General features: G+C 41.6%; 1 pseudogene; it reads right to left on the reverse strand.

The window, feature by feature from the left end:
- Window positions 1–563: 563 nt before the first annotated feature.
- LOC116877572 lies at window positions 564–8091 on the reverse strand (annotated as a pseudogene).
- Window positions 8092–15161: the final 7070 nt, after the last annotated feature.

Raw genomic sequence — 15161 nt, forward strand, 5'->3', positions numbered from 1 at the left:
TTCTCAAGTCATTGAATTCAATACCTATTCATGTCTTTTAAATGTAACATTCACAATTTTTAAAAAATCTCTTAGCAAATGAGGAAGTTTCTGTAAACTGATAAATTTTTTCCCAAAAAAATTACAGCCAATCATGCTTACTTGTGAAAACTAGGAAGCACTGAATGTACAAGCAAGAACACTTTTTTTTCAATGACACTTTTCCTCGCTTCAATATTTTTTGTCTTTTTCTGTTTTTGAAATGAGCGCTCCATGACAAAACATCAACCCACACTTAAAAAATGCCAGCCACTGGCACGCTATGGAGAAGCTCACAAGTAAGGACAGATCACAGCAGCAGGTAGCAGGAGGTGGGAGGTGATCCAAGCAGTGGTTACAAATACTGACACGAAGCTGAAACTATCCAACAAGTTGTGTCCTAATGTTAGCACAGATTAGACTCGTCACTTGGTGGGCGGCCTCAGCGCTTTTGTGTTCAGATTCTACACAGCAATACAATTTCTGCCAGTTAAGAATTCTTGGCTTGAGCCAATCACAGGGCGGGCGGAGGGCTCTAGACCAGTCTACTGATTTTTCAAAATGCTGTCCTAGACCTGGTAGATGTACTGAGGGACCCCAGGAGCTCGACTTCCGCGACAGCGTATAATTTGGGTTTCCTGGCTGGATACTAAGTAGCTCAGCCAAAAACCAAACACCATTAGTGAGCTTCAGGGATTTGTCCGGCATATTCTGTCCTTCCACATTCCTCTTGGCAATAGTATAAGCACTGTTGTTTTGCATTTTGCTGGAAACAGTGCCATTATTTAAATGACATTTCTTAATCTGAAACTGAAGTTCATTTTCATCAGGAATATCCTTCCATGTGGCAAGGAAGACCCCGCAATCCATTTTGCCATCTTCTACAAAAAGCACATTGAATGGGATGAGGCAGCCTAAGTAGAAGACCTCGGTGTTATTTTCACAGCCAGCCGCGTGTTATTCAGAGGTTCCATCTTCATGACTGGGCTCAAGGTGTTGGAAGGCAGGGAGACATCAGTGCTGTGGCTTGGCATCAGCCGTGGATGGATCGTCGGAGGAGAGCTGAGCGTGACACCTAAGCTATTCTTGTTAAACTGGACTACAGAGTCTGTCCTGTGCTGCAGAGCTTTGTGGGTGAAGTTTGTTTTGTTTTGTGAAGTCCATGTAGTTTGTTTTGTGAACTTCATTTCCATCAACATGTGCCCTTGGCAGTGAGTAAATGTTCTGGAAATCTCCAAGCCTTTAGCTTTAACTGCAGGCAGCCAGACAGACTTAGGAGCCTCATATCCACCAGGTGCCATGCCTATTCCTGGGGAGAGTTCAAGCAGGTCGTTGGGACCCCTGCTGACTACAGCAGGAACAGGTGATCCTTCACCTGATGCGGGGATGAAGGATTGTCCCACCAGACTGTCTAGGTCTCCTCCCAAGACTTTTCTTAAGATTTTATTTTTTAAATATTTTATGTTTATTTGAGCGAGGGTGCATAAGCAGTGGAGGAGGGGCGGTGGAGCGGGGCAGAGGGAGAAGGAGAAGCAGACTCCCTGATGAGCAGGGAGCCAAGTAGACTCAGGTCTCATCCCAGGACCCTGGGATCATGACCTGAGCTGAAGGCAGATACTTAACTAATTGAACCACCCAGGCGCCTCTTTAAGATTTTATTTCTAAGTAATTGCTAACCCAATGTGGGGCTTGAACTTACAACCCCAAAATTAAGAGTCACATGGTCTACTGACTGAGCCAGCCAGGTCCTCCAAGAACAAACTCTTATTTAAAATTCTACTGGAGAGGTGCCTGGGTGGCTCAGTGGGTTATGCCTCTGCCTTCGGCTCAGGTCATGATCTCAGGGTCCTGGGATCAAGCCCCATATGGGGCTCTCTGCTCAGCAGGGAGACTGCTTCCCCCTCTCTCTCTGTCTGCCTCCCTGCCTGTGATCTCTCTCTGCCAAATAAATAAATAAATAACCTTTAAAAATAAAATAAATAAAAAATAAAAGTCTACTGGAGGTTCTAGGTAGTACAGTATGATAAGAAAATAATTAAAAGGATCAAAGAGGAAGAAATAAAAAGGTCATTGATTTTATATGATTGTCTATGATCTAAAAGAATATAATGTCAGATTAATTAAACCTACTGAATTCACAAGAGAATTTGGCAACTAGATATAAGTTAATTATACCAAAAAAATTGGGGTGCCTATGTGGCTCAGTCATTGAGCGTCTGCCTTTGGCTCCTGTTGTGATTCCGGGCTTCTGGGATCGAGCCCCACATCAGGCTCCTTGCTCAGCAGGAGGCCTGCTTCTCCCTCTCCCATTCCCCCTGCTTGTGATACCTCTCTTGCTCTCTTTCTGTCAAATAAATAAAATCTTAAAAAAAAATAAACTGCATTTTCATACACCAGAAATAAACAATTTTAACACACAATTTAATAAAGACAATAATAACAATAACCATAAAAATCACAAGTACCTAGAAACAAATCTAACAATTCTAAAATGTTACATTAAAACAATAACAAAGATCAAAAAATTAAAAATAAAAAAATTTTTAAAAAACAGTCACAGGAATCGATTCTCTAATTTCCCTTTCTGTATTTTCATTGTTGGTGTATAAGAAAGCCACTGATTTCTGTAGATTGACTTTGTATCCTGCCACGTTACTGAATTGCTGTATGAGTTCTAGTAGTTTTGGGGTGCACCAAGAACCATAAGATACCTGGGAATAAACCTAACCAAAGAGGTAAAGGATCTGTACTCGAGGAACTACAGAACACTCATGAAAGAAATTGAAGAAGACACAAAAAGATGGAAGACCATTCCATGCTCTTGGATCGGAAGAATAAACATTGTTAAAATGTCTATACTGCCTAGAGCAATCTATACCTTTAATGCCATTCCGATCAAAATTCCACCGGTATTTTTCAAAGAGCTGGAGCAAATAATCCAAAAATTTGTATGGAATCGGAAGAGACCCCAAATCGCTAAGGAAATGTTGAAAAACAAAAACAAAACTGGGGGCATCACGTTACCTGATTTCAAGCATTACTACAAAGCTGTGGTCACCAAGACAGCATGGTACTGGCATAAAAACAGACACATAGACCAGTGGAACACAGTAGAGAGCCCAGATATGGACCCTCAACTCTATGGTCAAATAAACTTGACAAAACTGGAAAAAATATACAGTGGAAAAAAGACAGTCTCTTCAACAAATGGTGCTGGGAAAACTGGACAGCTATATGTAGAAGAATGAAACTCGACCATTCTCTTACACGATACACAAAGATAAACTCAAAATGGATAAAAGACCTCAACGTGAGACAAGAATCCATCAGAATCCTAGAGGAGAACATAGGCAGTAATCTCTTCAATATCAGCCACAGCAACTTCTTTCAAGATATGTTTCCAAAGGCAAAGGAAATAAAAGCAAAAATAAATTTTTGGGATTTCACCAAAATCAAAAGCTTCTGCACAGCAAAGGAAACAGTCAAGAAAACAAAGAGGCAACCCACGGAATGGGAGAAGATATCTGCAAATGACAGTACAGACAAAAGGTTGATATCCAGGATGTATAAAGAACTCCTCAAACTCAACACACACAAAACAGAAAATCATATCAAAAAATGGGCAGAAGATATGAACAGACACTTCTCCAATGAAGACATACAAATGGCTATTAGACACATGAAAAAATGTTCATCATCACTAGCCATCAGGGAGATTCAAATTAAAACCACATTGAGATATCACCTTACACCAGTTAGAATGGCCAAAATTAGCAACAGGAAACAACATGTGTTGGAGGGGATGTGGAGAAAGGGGAACCCTTTTCCACTGTTGGTGGGAATGCAAGTTGGTGCAGCCACTTTGGAGAACAGTGTGGAGATTCCTCAAGAAATTAAAAATAGAGCTTCCCTATGACCCTGCAATTGCACTACTGGGTATTTACCCCCAAGATGCAGATGTAGTGAAAAGAAGGGCCATCTGTACCCCAATGTTTATAGCAGCAATGGCCACGGTCACCAAACTGTGGAAAGAACCAAGATGCCCTTCAACGGACGAATGGATAAGGAAGATGTGGTCCATATACACTATGGAGTATTATGCCTCCATCAGAAAGGATGAATACCCAACTTTTGTAGCAACATGGACGGGACTGGAAGAGATTACGCTGAGTGAAATAAGTCAAGCAGAGAGACTCAATTATCATATGGTTTCACTTATTTGTGGAGCATAACAAATAACATGGAGGACAAGGGGAGTTAGAGAGGAGAAGGGAGTTGGGGGAAATTGGAAGGGGAGGTGAACCATGAGAGACTATGGACTCTGAAAAACAATCTGAGGGTTTTGAAGGGGCGGGGGGTGGGAGGTTGGGGGAACCAGGTGGTGAGTATTAGAGAGGGCACGGATTGCATGGAGCACTGGGTGTGGTGCAAAAACAATGAATACTGTTATGCTGAAAATAAATTTAAAAAAAAAAAACAAAAAAAACAATGACAGGGGCGCCTGGGTGGCTCAGAGGGTTAAGCCTCTGCCTTCAGCTCTGATCATGGTCTCAGGGTCCTGGGCTCAAGCCCTGCATCCGGCTCTCTGCTCAGCGGGGAACCTGCTTCTCCGTCTCTGCCTGCCTCTCTGCCTACTTGTGATCTTTCTCTCTGTGTCAAATTAGTAAATAAATAAAATCCTTTAAAAAAAAAAAAAAACAAAGATCTAAGTAAAACTGAAAGTTTTAGTTCTGTAAGTTTCATAAAAAAATCATTGTAAAGATGTCAGCTTTCCTAAAATTGGTCTACAACTTACATGAAATCCTGATTAAAATCTCAATAGGCTTTTGTGGACTTTATGAACTCTTCATATATACATTATATAATAGAGATACATATAACATATATTATATATAAATAAATATGTAATAAATATATACAATATATATATAAGCAAAGTCTCAAGAATTTGTGTTTAAAAACTTAAAATGAGGGCGCCTGGGTGGCTCAGTGGGTTAAGCCACTGCCTTCGGCTCAGGTCATGATCTCAGGGTCCTGGGATCGAGTCCTGCATCGGGCTCTCTGCTCATCAGGGAGCCTGCTTCCCTTCCTCTCTCTCTGCCTGCCTCTCTGCCTACTTGTGATTCTCTCTGTCAAATAAATAAATAAAATCTTAAAAAAAAAAACTTAAAATGAATAAACCGAGAGAAGAGACTTTCTCTGAAATAAACAAAGACTATGACAAGGTTGGATGATGAAGGCAAGCAGTCTTGGCATAGGGATAAATAAAAAATAAATGAAACTGAATAGAAAGGCATATAAAGATCCACATGTATATAACTCTAAAGAGATGACTAGAGGAAGCATTGTAAATCACTAGAGAAAAGGAGTTCTTCTATGCATGGTTGTGGGGTGCTGGGGTAATTAATTATCCAAATAGGAAAAAATTAATTGGGTCTTTACCTCACACAATATGTGAAAAAATCAACTTGAGATGGGTTAAAGTTTCAAATGTGAAAATCAAAGCATTAGCATTTACAGAATAATATATAGGGTATTTCTAAATCTTGTTATTTACACACAGAAAACTCTACTCATTTTTCTAAAAGAGTGAGAAATTCAACGACATTAAAGTTAAGAACTTCTGTTAATCAAAAAATACTAGAATGTGAGTGAAAAGACAAGCCACAGACCATGAGAAGTTTTTTGTAATACATATGGATTAGCCTCCAGAATATATAAAGATCTTCCTTAAAATCAGAAATAAAAAGATAGCCCCATGGGAAATGTGCAATAAACATAAATTGTGCAATTCACAGAATGGGAAATACGAATGGCCAATAATCATGGAAGCATACTCGATCTCTCTATTAATCAGAGAAATACAAATTAAAATCACAATACAAGACCACTTTGAAATCACTGTAATGTAAAAATTAATGTCTAACAAGACCAAGTTAGAGAACAAGGTATCCAACATTCCAAGGTATGGGAATGATATAGTTCAACAGGAATTCTTATACACACTGACAGGTGTATATATGGAATGGAAATTGGCACACTCACTCTTGAAACAATTCAGCATTACCTTATAAATTAAACATTCACAATTCTGCTCCTTGGTATATACCCAAAATCGCTGGCATATGTGCACGAGGAGACAGTTACAAGAATACTTAAGCAATGATTTGTTCATTATAGCCAGAAGTAGAAACAACCGAAGTGTTAATCAACAAAAGAATGAAATAATTTGTGGTATATTTGTAAACTGCAGCTGTTTATTGAAATACGAATGAGTCTGATATACAATGTTAAATGAATAAAAGCAGAACCCAGGAAACTACAACAGAATGATACCATTTTTAGAAAACTCGAAAATAAATGCACTATTGTTTAGGGAAGCACGCATGTGTGATAAGAAGTATTTTTGTAAAAGGGATAGTAGTTACTTCTGAAGAAAAGTCAAGGAGAGAAAACAGAGGAGAAGCAGAGTTTCAACGTTACTGATAACATTCTGGTTGTAACCCTTGAAGGGAATGAATTTCATTACTGTGCTTTGTAAATTACATGTTAAATGTGTTCTTTGTATCAAATGTTACATAATAAATTATTTTAAACAATGAACAAGAAAGGTTCAGTTACAACTTAGTAACTGATGGGATGTGGGAGTGAGGAGGAGTTGGGAACGAAGGTTTCCAGCCTGGGGAACTGAACGGAGGTGAAAATTTTCATAATAATAATTGTGTTGGTCAGGAAAAGCTAACTGTTGAAAGAAAAAGTCCCATTAGACCATTTACAAGGTCAGGACTTTCATTCACATCCCAGTATACCAACCGAGGTCATAACAGCACTTAAATCCCCTGAAAATCTGGGTATTCTCCTTTCCCTTGTATACAATTGCTCTGGTATATGGCCATCGGTCCCTTTAGAGAAGATTTGGAGAATATTTATTGAATATACTTGTGGTGGCATTGCAAGTTTCTTTCCTTTTTAAAGGGAACTATCCTCTCTTTCAATTGATAACTGACACAGATCTGGAACCTGGGTAAAGGATCATGATTTTCCACTGTAGAGGTTAACAGGAGTCCTCTGCAATACTTTCATTGGCTACCCACCTCTTACTCTTAGGAAAACAATGTGCTATCAACTTTCACCATAGTTTCCTAGGGGTTAGAGTCCCCTGATTCCCACCCAACCTTACCATCTATATGGTAATTATGCCCACCTTCCTCTCTCATGCTTAAGTGCTTCCCTACAGCTTCTGCTCTTCTAGAATCCTATCGTTCTACTGACTCAAGGGAAACAAGTCTCATATGGGACTCAGTATAGCTTTTCAATCAAGTCTTGAGCCCAGGGATATTTTCTATTATTCATTTATTTGATTGAACTTATTCTTTTTTTTGGAAATTGTCTAAGTTCCATATATTAGATTTCCTTGATCTGTCCTAATCCTGTCTTTCCCTCATTTTTATTCCTATGGGGTTTTTAAAATTTTTTTATTTTTATTTCTATGTTTCTATAGGTAGCTATGATTTTTATATTTAGTTTTCAGTGGTGATCATCTTCTGTTTCTGTTTCCCTATTGCATTTTTACTTAGAAAATCACATCTAATGGTCCTAGGAAGTTCTTTTGTGCTCTATTGGCATTTTCTTAAGAATTTCCGTGTGTGTGTTATGTGTGTGTGTGTGTGTGTGTGTGTGTGTGTGTTGTTTGCTGAGATTCTCTTCTGATTCTCTTATCATTCGTTCAGCCATGGGCTGTGGTTGAGTTCTACCCCAATACTTTCCTCGTCCCCACCCTGAGTAAATGAAAGCAGGACTGTCACAAGTGCAGCACCCCAGGCACCAGAAAGTAGTTCATCCACAGCCAGTGGCCTTTGCCATGCCACTGCTGGTCAAGGCAATCACTGCTCAGTCATAGTGCGGTTCCCTGCCAGAGCCACTGTCGCGCTGGGGCTGCACTCCGCTGACACAAATCTTACTCAGAAGCTCTGTTGCCAAGCTGCAGCTTGCAACAAGCTCTTTTGCACACCACACGACTGCGGACACCGAGCCCTGGCACTGAAGGGCCTCTGTGCAGGACATAGACCCCATCCCTGCACAGATCCCTCTCCACAAGCTGTGTTCTCCCTTCCATAACAAAATGAGCTGGACAAGGTCTCTGGCTCCCTCACTCCACGGTTTTGTTCTGAAAGACAGTATACCCTTAAGAATCTCTCCTTAAGGGGCATCTGGGTATCTCAGTCAGCTGAGTGTCCAACTCTTGATTTCAACTCAGATCACGATCTCAGGGTCGTGAGATCAAACTCCACATTGGGCTCTTCATTGGGTTCTGTGCTGGGCATGGAGCCTGCATGGGATTCTCTCTCTCTCCCTCTCTCTCTCTCCCTCTCTTTCTCTCCCCCTCTGCCCTTCCCATCCCCACTATCACTGACTGACTGAATGAATGAATAGGAAGTACATTTGTTTCAGTGATGAGGGGTTGCTAACAAATGAAAAGAAGACACACACACAAACATGAAGCTATAGCAGCAATCCAAGAGACACGATATGGCCCTAAACAAAAGTAACAGCAACAATAAAAAGACCAGAGGACCCTTGGGAGCTAGATTGAGGAGGGAGACCCTGTGGGACTGGGTGACTGAAGAAATATCACAGGACCATAAGGAGTTATCCAGATCCATTCATTGTTTTCTCCTGGGATGTTGCCAAGAGTATACAACACGAGGAGCAATTTTTAGAAGGGAATTCCTGTTCTGAATGTGTTGAGTTTAAGGTAGCTGGGGGACATCCAAATGGAGGAGACAGAATGTAAGTGTGCAACATGTGTAAGGCCCAGGGTGAGATCTATGGTAAATTATCATCAACATTTCAATGGTAGGTACAGCCACAGGGTAGATGAAGCCAAAAAGAATCAAGCAAGGAAAGCAGGTAAAGAGAATTTAAGGAACAGATAGACACAGAGACACAAAGAGGAGACTAAAAAGAAGAGAAAAAAGGAAGAGAAACACGGGAGAGGGTTTAAAAGAAAGTCATCATCAACGCAGGCCAGTGAGTACAGCCATATAGATTGCGCACTGCACAAGCCTGACTAACATCATTCACATGGACCATGTTAATGGAGCCCCCGAGATATGCAGTGTACCATCTGCCCAACCAGGTATGGCAGAGCTGCTTAGGATCAAATGTCAGAGTTAGGTCAAGCAAGATCAGAAATGTCCATTGGCTTTGACAATGAATGGAAGTCATTGGTAACCTGAGCAAAGCAGTTTCGGTGGTGTAATGAGGGCAGGAAAGAGTACAGAGAACAACTCCCTGAAGAAGCTTGGCTGTGAGGAAGAAGGAAGACACTATTGGGGGTGGATTGGTGGCTAAGGAAGGATTATTTGGGGGGTGCCTAGGTGGCTCAGTGGGTTAAAGTCTCTGCCTTTGTCTCAGGTCATGATCCCAGGGTCCTGAGATTGAGCCTCACATCGAGATCTCTGCTCAGCAGGAAACCTGCTTCCCTCTCTCTCTCTGCCTGCCTCTCTGCCTACTTGTGATCTCTGTCTGTCAAATAAATAAATAAAATCTTTAAAAAAAAAGAAAGAAAGGATTATTTTGCTTGGTTGATCTATCGGTGGATCAGTTAGATTTTTATTTGGTTAAGGATGGGAAATAGTTGAGCATGATTACTTAATGAAGAGAAAGGGCCAGTAGGGATGGAGGAATTAAAGATAAAGGCTAGATGAGCAATTCTGCCAAGACTGAAACTTGAAAGCCTGAGTAAGGGATTATCCTTGAAGAGGAAGATGGTAGTTGTTCCCCTGAAATGCAGCAGGAAAGGAGGACAGACACAAGTGGAGATAAACTTGTAGGGGGCAGATGAGAACATTTATACAGTGTTTTCCTGATGACCTTGCAGGATCTCAGCTGAGAGAAAAAAGGGAGTTGCCAAGTAGAAAGCTGCCCAGGAAGGCCTCTGAGTACAGAGAAGGAATTTAACAGCTCCTATACAGAAAAAATAACCTAAAACTCAGTTCAAGGTTTTAAAGAAATTATGCAGGAGAACATGGCTGGCTCAGTCAGTAGAACATGCAACTCTTGATTTTGGGGTTGTGAGTTCGAGTGCCACACTGGGTATAGCGATCACTTAGAAATAAAAAAGTCTAAAAAGAAAAGTGTCTAAAGATACAATCATTAGGAAGAGAGACTGTAGTCAAGAAAGCAGAGAGTACACCTCATCCAAGAAGATACACAGGTGGCAAATAAGCCTACAAAAAGTTGTTACACATCATCTGTCATTGGGGAAATGCCAGTGAAAATGATGACATACCACCACACACCTATTACAACAGCCAAAGTTCAAGACACTGACAAGACCAAATGCAGTGAGGGTGTGGAGCCACAGGAACTCTCACTCACTGCTGGTAGGAATGACAAATGGTACAGCCAGTCTGGAAGTTCCTTACAAAAAGGAGCCTGGGGGGCTCAGGGGGCTCAGGTCATGATTCCAGGGTCCTGGGATGAAGCCCCACATCGGGTTCCCTATTCATCAGGGAGCCTGCTTCTCCTTCTCCCTCTCCCTCTGCCCCTCCCCCTGTTTGTGCTCACCAGCTCTCTCTCTGTCCTTCCATCAAATAAATAAATAAAATCTCGAAAAAAGAGGGGTGCCTGGGTAGCTCAGTCATTAAGTGTCTACCTTCTGCTCAGGTCATGATCCCAGAGTCCTGGGATCGAGCCCCACATCGGGCTCCCTGTTCAGCGGGAAGCCTGCTTCTCCCTCTCCCGCTCCCCCTGCTTGTGTTCCCTCTCTCACTGTCTCTCTCTCTCTCTCTGTCAAATAAATAAATAAAATCTTTAAAAGGAAGGAAGGAAGGAAAGAAACATACTCTTCTCATACAATTCAGCAAACATGCTACTTGGTTTTTACCCAAAGGATATGAAAACTTTTGTCTAAACAAATGTTTATAGCAGCTTTATTTGTAATTGTCAAAACCTGGGAAAAACCAAGATGCCCTTCAGTAGTGAATGGATAAACAAACTGAGATACATCCAGACAATGGAATATTATTCAGCGCTTATTAAAAAAAAAAAGATCAAGCCATGAAAAGACATGGAGGAACCTTAAATGCATATTGCTAAGTGAAATAAGCTGCATATGGCAAGATTCTAACTCTATGACATTCTGGAAAAGGTAAAATCATGGAGACCACTAAAGGGTCAGACTTGGGGGTGGGGGAGACACAAATGAGCAGAGCACAGAGGATTTTGAGGGCAGCAAAAATACTCTGTGTGATACAACAATGATGGATATAGTCATTATGTGTTTATCTAAACCTATGCAAAGCATAACACCAAGAGTAAACCCTAAAGTAAACTATGGACTTTGGATGATTACGATGTATCAAGAGAGGTTCATACTTGGTTAAAAAATAAAATAAAGTCCCACTCTGGTTGGTGACATTGTTAATGGGACAGGCCATGCCGGTGGGGGAGCAGAGGGCATGAGGGAAATCTCTGCACCTTTCTGTCAATTTTGTTGTAAACCTAAAACTGCTCTAAATTTTTTTAAATTTAAAGTAAAAATTAGAAGTAATATTTTAAATTTAAAAAGAAAATAAAGAGGAGCCTGAAGGAGGCCCTCAGGGCCTTATGCAAGCTCCAGTTAGAGAAGAGGGTGTCTGGCGTGCTTCCTTGACTCCTTCCCGCCCCTCTTGGTTACAGGATAGTGGGGTCAGCCCATCGGCAACAAGGTGCTGAGGCCATTAACCCAAATTCCCACACTTGCCAAGAAGGCCTTTTGTCCTCCAACTCCCATCATTTTATCTACAGAGGGAGAATGCCCTGGTCTTACTGAAATGAACACACAGATCATCTGCTGGTTACACTTCTTCCTAGAAAAAGAAGAACTTGGATTAAAAGTTAAATTTTCTTTAAAGTTACAGATCTCCAAGTCATTTTTTTTAAAGATTTTATTTTTTTATTTGATAGAGAGAGATCAGTAGGCAGAGAGGCAGGCAGAGAGAGATGGATAAGCAGGCTCCTTGCTTGCGGAGCAGAGAGCCCGATGCGGGGCTTGATCTCAGGACCCTGAGATCATGACCTGAGACAAAGGCAGAGGTTTAACCCACTGAGCCACCCAGGTGCCCCCTCCAAGTCATTTTTTTGTTTTTGTGTTTTGACAAGGTCACCCTTAACAGATTTGTATCCTACAGAACAAACAGCTGCTTCAAGCCGTTCTGCCTGCCTGGTAATCAGTGCTTCTTGGTAGCCAACCACCAACTCCCCCTCTTACTTACATTCTCCCAAACCTGCCCAGTCCCAGGGCTTTAAATGCAGTCTCTATAAACAGGACTCTCAGATTTAAGCATCTAGCCCTGACTTCTCCCCGAGACTTATATACCCACTTTATCTACTTGACATCTATTTTTGGAGAGATCTTGGCCTTCGATCTAATGTGTTCAGTATAGAGCTTTATATTTGCCTTCCCAAACCTGCTCCGACCACCATTTCCCCTTCTCCGTTAAAGGCATCACCAATCTTGCAATTGCTCAGGCCAAAAATCTAGGAGTCATCCTTCATCTCTTACCCTAGCCCTCTACATCTACCCAATCCAGCGGCAAATCCTACAGTTGTACCTACAAAATATATGCTGAATTTGTGCAACTTCGTCCACCTGTGTGCTATCCACCCGTTCCTCCCCTGCCCTCCATCCCCCCCCTAGACTAAGCCACCAACATCTCTCAGTGGGCTGACTGCCTAACTGGTCCGCCTGCTTCAGCTCCAACCCACCCCAGCCTCTTACATCCATTCTTTACCCTGTGGCCAGAATGGTCTTTTAACACGTAATCACATCACATCACATTTCTGTTTAAACTCTCCAGTGATATCCTGGAACTTGGAATAAAATTCAGATTCTTCACCATAATCATGGCTCCTGACCACTCCTTTCTACCCTCTGTCCTGCCACTGCTCCTCTCCTCTACAGTGCAGGCTCCCTCCTGTTAAGTGTGCACAGAGAGGAGCCCTTTTACCTTCAGATCCCAGCCTTCACATTTCCCCCCTGGGACCTGGGCGCTCCCAGATGCTCAGCTCACCTCATGAGAAAGGCCTTTCCTGACCACAGTGTTGCCCGCAAGCCATCCCCTTTACTCTCTAGCGCAATGTGCCATTGTGATTTCTTCATAGTACGTAAAACAGGCATTTTCTTTTTAACTTGTATATTCTATCTCTCAGTCAACTCATATGTAAGCCATGAGAACAGAGCCCTTGGGAATGGTATCCCTGGTGCCCGAACAGCACCTGGCAGTGATAGGGGCTCAATTACCACCAGATGGATCTGACTTGGGTTCAAGAGCTGCCTCGCCCTGGCCATGCAAGAAAAGCATCCTCTTGGACAACTTCATGCCACCAAAGGTAGGCAAAGTAGGTAAACCTGGAGATTTCAATGAAACCAGGCATTAGCTCGACTCTCACGCCAGGAGTTTCTCCTTTTATCCACACATTGTAGAAATTGCTGCATCAGTTTGTTGCTTTGCCTGCCTGCCATTCAGAGCCCAGGACACAGCTGTCCCAAGATCACCCAGGTAGCAACAACAGATGCCCCTCCCTTCCCCCCTGAAGGTGTATTCTTAGGTTTTTCTATGGAAGTATTACCCATGCACTAAGAAAAAGTGAAAGTTACAGAGAAATATGACAAAGCAGGAGAAAAATCACTCATAACCACACTTTTAGCATAATGGAATATTTCCCTAGTCTCTTTTCAATGCATGCTTTTTTTTTTTTTTAATGCATGCTTTTCTTGAGATAACCTATAGTTTGCCAACCTTTTCTTTCTCGTCATGTGTTTTATGTTAGCATTTATTGTCATTGGAAATAACTAAATATTTCACTATCTGGATAATTTACTGAACCAATTCTCTTTTAGACATTTTTAATTTAAGATTTTTATTTATTTGACAGAGATCACAAGTAGGCAGAGAGGCAGGCAGAGAGAGGAAGGGAAGCAGGCTTCCCGCTGAGCAGAGAGCCCGATGCGGGGATCAATCCCAGGACCCTGGGATCATGACCTGAGCTGAAGGCAGAGGCTTTAACCCACTGAGCCACCCAGGTGCCCCTAAACATTTTTAAATTCAATTCCAACATGGCCATGGACGTTTACTTCCAAATATAAATATTCTTTGTTTTAAAAATTTTCCCCAGGATAGCCCACTGAGCTATGAATGGGTGGATAGCACACAGATGGAGGAAGTTGCACAAATTCAGCATATATTTTGTAGGTACAACTGTAGGATTTGCCGCTGGATTGGGTAGATGTGGACACCCAGTGGCTCAGTGGGCTAAGCATCTGACTCTTGATTTTGGCTCAGGTCATGATCTCAGGATTGTGAGATCGAGCCCCACATCAGGCCCCATGCTGAGCATTGAGTCTGATTGATTCTCTCTCCCTCTGTCCCTCCCTCTTGCTTGCACTCTCTCTCTCTCTTAAAAAAAAAAAAAAATTTCCCCAGGATCAATACCCATCTTTATATGGCTCTTGATACAGTTTCTAATAAAACCAGGGAGAGCCAGATGAAAACCTTTAGAAAGCATAAGCACTGGCAAAACTACCATAATCCTCCCATGTAATTCAGAATGAAAACAATACCAATTACATCACACCCCATATTTCCCTTTATATTATTATCACAAGTTTGAAAAATGCATGATTGTTAACCAGTGGTCTCTCTTGCTAAACTTTAAGTTCCAAGAACACAGGGACCTTGTCCATGTTATTCACAGTACCAGGCAAATATTAGGTGCTCAATATTATTGGACAGATGGATGGGTAATCAATACACCAAGGAGAATTTGAGAGACAAAGAAAGAGGAGGAAAACTGTTAAATACCTGTCCTTCAAACACCAACCCACCTCCCACACCCCAACTCCACTCCTGGCAGAACTCACACCCAGATCAGCTCCATTTATTCTTCATACAAATTTTATTCATACAGTTTTATTTTTAAATCATTTACACATATTCATACAAAGAAAAATAAATTTCAGGATGGAACCTTGGGACCATGGTAGTTTAAAAAAAAAAAAATCTCTCTGATCATTAGCTACTGAAGACAAGGCAAGAGGCTTAGCAGTCATTTCTGGGGGTTAGTGTATCTCCCCATGCAGGGGACAGTCGAGAAGA

This window comes from Lontra canadensis, unplaced genomic scaffold (genome assembly GCF_010015895.1).
Source record: "Lontra canadensis isolate GAN:19392208 unplaced genomic scaffold, GSC_riverotter_1.0 scaffold53, whole genome shotgun sequence".
NCBI lineage: Eukaryota > Metazoa > Chordata > Mammalia > Carnivora > Mustelidae > Lontra > Lontra canadensis.